This window comes from Malus domestica, chromosome 10, assembly GCF_042453785.1.
Source record: "Malus domestica chromosome 10, GDT2T_hap1".
Classification (NCBI taxonomy): Eukaryota; Viridiplantae; Streptophyta; class Magnoliopsida; order Rosales; family Rosaceae; genus Malus; species Malus domestica.
Genome location: NC_091670.1, coordinates 17,942,825 through 17,948,824, shown reverse-complemented (window position 1 = coordinate 17,948,824; position 6,000 = coordinate 17,942,825).

Sequence of the window (6,000 nt, the reverse complement as noted above, 5' to 3'; positions counted from 1 at the left end):
GTTCTGATTTATATTCGGTAAGAAAATGAAATAACATGTTACTATATCTCTTTTTGTATTTAAAAATGAATCAGTTGATGACTTCATCATGGTAATTTATTTTTTCAAGAAAAAAAACTTATAAAGGCATTTTAACCTTCCTTGACTACAATCATGCAAGATAGAAACTTAATTGTACACTTGCCACAAGACTAACTAAACTAGCATGTAAGTATTCAGATTTGGTTCTTGATCTCTCTTCAGAATATGGTTTGAACTTTCAAGGGTAAAAGATTGATAGAATTTCCAAAAAAAAAAGATTGATAGAATTCGTCAATGCCACTTTGTAATTGTCTCAGGCCAATGACTTTTCTGGTCATATCTTATCTCAATCTTACCGCCCAATATCTTTATTGGAGCATGCATTTCTTTACAATATGAACAACAATTATTTTTTGTTCCTGTTAGGTAGCGTTTTTTTTATATATATTTTATTTTTTTAGTGCTGCTAGGGTTTAGAAGAAATGTTGCTCGGGCTAAAGTTCAAATTATCCATGGGTTGCAAGTCTTCAATGAGGCTGATCATGACGAATTGGCTTGTAGAACACGCATATACATGGGTAAATGCTAGTAGAACAGCTATATAAGATTCATTAATAATCTAGATGGAAGATAATGATGATTGTATTAATAAGAAAAAAAAGGTAAGTGCTAGTAGAAAACATACATATATGTAAATACAAATTCGGCTCACAAAATTACCATACGTAATATTACTGTTTTATAAATACTTGTTCAAACCCATCGAACGCTATCGAAGTTGGAAAAAAATAAATATACACACAAGTAAATGCTTCTATGGGTAATAAAAGAGGTAATTTCTTTCATATTATCACTAAACGATCAATTTTTCTTTTCATTAACTAATAAAAAAAAACTACTTGTGCAAAAGAATTCTTGAGCGAAGAAATGTATTTTGTCACACGATGCGTTTTTGTGTGATGAAAAAATGAACTTCGCTATGCTCAAACTTCAAAAAATAAAACTCTTGCGCGATGACATTGTATCTTTGCGCAAGGAACCCTTAGTCGCTCAAGGGCTAGTTGCCCAACTGTCCTTTCTGTCACACAAAACCCCAAATGTTTTGTGGTAAACTAGGGTTTGGCTCCACCATTTGTGCGACGATAATGTACGTAGTGCGAGAAAATATTTGTAAGGTTCTAAAAAACGTTAAACGCTAATCGGGCGGCGAGTTGAGGTTAGCGCCTAGACGGCAAAGCGGGAGCTTAGGCGGTCTAGGTGGATTTAAATATATATATGTTATATGAATAAGTATCTACTTATACAAAAACATACAATTGTATTACAACAACAACAACAACAACAACAAAGCCTTTTCCCACTAAGTGGGGTCGGCTATATGAATCCTAGAACACCATTGCGCTCGGTTTTGTGTCATGTCCTCCGTTAGATCCAAGTACTCTAAGTCTTTTCTTAGGGTCTCTTCCAAAGTTTTCCTAGGTCTTCCTCTACCCCTTCGGCCCCGAACCTCTGTTCCGTAGTCACATCTTCGAACCGGAGCGTCAGTAGGCCTTCTTTGCACATGTCCAAACCACCATAACCGATTTTCTCTCATCTTTCCTTCAACTTCGACTACTCCTACTTTACCTCGGATATCCTCATTCACAATCTTATCATTTCTCGTGTGCCCACACATCCCACGAAGCATCCTTATCTCCGCTACACCCATTTTGTGTACGTGTTGATGCTTCACCGCCCAACATTCTGTGCCATACAACATCGCTGGCCTTATTGCCGTCCTATAAAATTTTCCCTTGAGCTTCAGTGACCTACAAAAATATAAATTAGTTTTGTAACATTGCAAATTGCTTTGGTACACATCGGTAAAAAGACCCTTGCAAATTGCATTAAGAAACCAAAAAGCCCACAGTACTACCCCAAAAAAGGCCTACCAACTGTAAAAAAAGGCATGCAAATTGCAAATTATTTTTATATCCAATTAAATTAAGTGAACTTTCGTGAAAAGAGTTTGGATTAAATTTATTTTAACCAAAAATCATGCTATAACTTTATTTAATTAAAAAGACTTAAATTTTAATGAAAACCCCTTAAACTTTAATAAAAGGACAAAAGAACTTAAATTTTAATGAAAAAGACATAATTTTAATATTAAAAAAAAAATTGGCACTCATGTCCCACTTGTCGTCACAAATACTATATGAAACTTAACGGTATTACAATGTTTATGAAACTTACTACACTGCTTATGAAACTTAACGGTACTATACTATTTATGAAATTTAACAGTATTACTGTTTATGAAATTTACTACACTGTTTATTTAATGGTACCACACTGTTTATGAAACTTATTACACTATTTATGAAACTTAATGGTACTATAATGTTTATGAAATTTAATGGTACCACACTGTTTATATAACTTACTACACTGTTTATGAAACTTAACGAGTGTTGGGCACACGTTTATATTTTATGTTTTTTTTTTTATCCTTTTCATTAAATAAAGTTATTAGATGGTTTTTTTTATTAAAATGCAAAGTTTTGAAGCCTTTTCATTAATTTTTCTTTTCATGCAAGTCCTCCACAAAGTCCTAGGCCTGCACCTAACAGCAACAGTGAAACACGACAAAAGAATTTAAAAATAAGTAAATGGGAAAATGGTGGGGACCATCTTAAAGGTAAAACCATGCAATTAAACAGACAAAAGGGCTTCATCTCCTCCCTCGCGCATGACGTGGGGCTCTGCAACAAAAAAAAATTCTTGATTTCAGTGTTCTCCATATACGCCCGCCTAGCTCCTCTCCAGCCTCGCCTAGACTAGCCTAGGCCTGCCTAGTCTCGCCCAGGCTTCGGCTTATTATGCTTTCCAATTTTGTGACTGATTAAGTCTTAATCACGACGATTACTGACCGTTCAGCGCCAGGCGCCACTAGACCGATTTTTTTAGAACACTGAATATTTGTCACGTAAGGTGGCTTTGTGCAATGAAAAACTAAATTTTGTTGAAGTGCAAAGTTGAACTTAGATATGGAACTTCGGATTCCATAACCTCTTCAAGGGTCTCATTTGCATATAATGTATGGATGATCACAGGTATACTCAAAGGTAACACCTTCAGGGTGTAGTTCGACTGGTAGACTAAAGTACTATCAGAACAACACTTGAACTTCAATGCAAGGCAAAAACGAGTTTTCCTAAGATCCTTCATCTCAAATTTCGTCTTCAAGTACAAGGCAGTTTTCTATATATAAAAACAAATGCCCACTCACTGATACGTCGATGGATCGTAGCCTCCTAGCCTTGTTTGTCCTCATACCTCCTCAGGGTAAGTCTCACCTATATGTGAAATAACTTTACTAATTAATTAATTAGGACATACACTAAAAGGCTAGGAAAATCCCTCATAGTTTGCTCAAACGGAGGGTTTAAGTATACGAAAACATTCTACTCGATGTCACGGACCCGTGCATGTCAAGCACGCGCCGTCCGGAGGCCGGACACGCCTTCATGCGCCGCCAAGTTGCAGCCACATGCGCAGGCCACGTACCTGACAAACTGACAGAAACCCTAGGGAATATTCCGTCAGAGCTGACGGAATATTCTATTAAATTTAATGGTGTTACCTAACAGCGTCAAAATATTATTTTAACTTTAATGGAATATTCTCCTTCTTCTTCGATTGTCCTTCGCTGTCCTCCACTGCCAGCACCGCCATCTGGTTCGCTGGTTTCTGGAAAAAAAATTAAAACTTCATAACTTCTTCATTTCTCAACCATTTTCAACGTACTTTATATGGAAATGAAGCTCATGAAGAGGAGAACAAGTTTGTACCTTTCGAAAGTCCAAAGAGTGGACAGAAATGGATTGAAAAAGCCTCAAAACTCTAGGCCCTATTTTCGTCATCTCAAACCCGCATGTTCTCATGTTGGCTCAACTTCAAACCTAGGCTAGTGGCCACGAGGAGTTGCCTAGATGTCTCCAAACCTTCTAAAACCTTGCAACTCAAACGGAAAAGTCATGGAGGAACGTACACCCGAGTCGGAGCTCGGAGTTGCTCCAAGTTGGACACTCAAAACTCGATTACTTTAAGATCGGTTCGTACGGATGGACTCGTGAGGATGAGAGGAGCACGATGGTGGTGATTTTAGGTTCAATCTGTGTAGTTTGATGGTGAGTCTTGGTTGTTGCAAAGAAGAGAGGGAAGAAGAAGAGGAGAAAGAGAGAGAGAGAGAGAGAGAGAGAGAGAGTCTTCCAATTGTCAAAAAAAAAAAAAGATGAGCTGTTTGATTGGGTGAGAAATGTGGGAAAGTGATTGATTGGTTAGTGAGGGAGAATAGGGCACATGACAGATTTAAAGAGAGAAGGGGATAAGATTTGTACAAATTTGAAATCATAAGAAATCTAACACACCTTATCGAAAACAGTAGTTTCCAATACTGAATAATTAGCACGCACGTGTACAAATCTACCCATTGTTAATGCACTTTAACTAAACATAACGTTTTCGTTACAACTCCAATTCAGGTCTAACTCGCGCTCACGCATTCGTAACAACAAGTACTAATTAATTACGATATCGAGAAAAATAATTTAAAATCTGAATAACTACGTCCACATCAGGTTCCACTTTTGCCAAAAAAGGGCATAAACGTCATTTTACACACTCAGGGAGAAAATTACATGGAAAATTAAGGACAGGTCATCACATCAAAGACATTAAATTTGAAACTACAAGTTCAATTTAGTTCATGAACAGTTAGTTCATAAAAGAGAGTTTCTTGGAAGAACACAGAATGCAATATGTTGATTTAAGTGAAATGGATTTGAGTTGCTTCAGGAACTCAAGTGTGAGCGCTTCGGGACTACTAAAGGATGTCAACGGTTCAAAGAAGAAAATTAAATTATTGAATCGTTAATGTCCAAAAGTGATCTTCAGGTCGATAATTTTGGATTTCTTGTCAGATTAATTAATTCAATAGATCGAGACCATACGAGGTTGATCTCAGAAGCAAAATAATGACATGCTGGCCTTATTAGCTTCAAATGGCAATGGGACAAGTGACAAGTGAATTATAGCTTCATTAGCATTAACCAAAAACGTCCCAAAAATATTTGGGTATGGTTAAGAAGCAAGGGATGCCAAAATATGTCATCGGGTCGAAAAAATTAAAAAAAAATAACCACAGTGCAGCACGTTTGGGCTGGCTGGTGAGGTACAACTCTGCAGCAGGCCTTATGTTACATGAAATGGCTGCACAGTAGCCCAATTTAGCTGCAGGTCAGCAAGCCAGGGAAAGGAGGCAGAGCCCAGCAGCGCTAGGCTTGCTAGCAGAGGTGCGAAGGAAGCCCATTAGCTTCTGAGGGCAGACCAAGTCGCGAGAATCCCATCAAGGGTTGCTGGCTTAAGGAATGGATTGAGGGCTGAAGCCTATGCACTAGGGATCCAAGGGGTATGCCTGGTTCTAATTCAAGCAATGAACCCAGAAGGCAGCCCAATTGCTGACCCAAGCTTCAGGCTTGGATTGAGCTTAGCGCGAGCGCATGGCTCCAACACAGCTCAAGTGACCGGCTCGGCTTGGCAGCGCAAACCAGCCGAGTTTTCCCTTTTTTCAGATTTTTAATTTTTTTTTTCGATGTCTAGGGTTTGAAAAACCTTAATTGCTTCTAATTTTTTTTCGATTCTTTGACTCATAAATTCCACATAGTATAATTGTGTATTTCATGAACAAGTATATATATATATATATATATATATATATATATATTGACAAATATATGAAACATATACAATATATATATCGGAAGGTAAATATAAATGTAGGGGGTTCATGCATCATGGGGAATGTTTTCATGCTTCATGGTCGTTTCAAATATCTTCCTTTATTTTAAGCATACCTGATTGGCAGAAAACAACAAAAGCTTTTGAATTTGTAAAGGATCCTTTCGGAATGTCGAAATTGCATCTCCAATGCGTTGT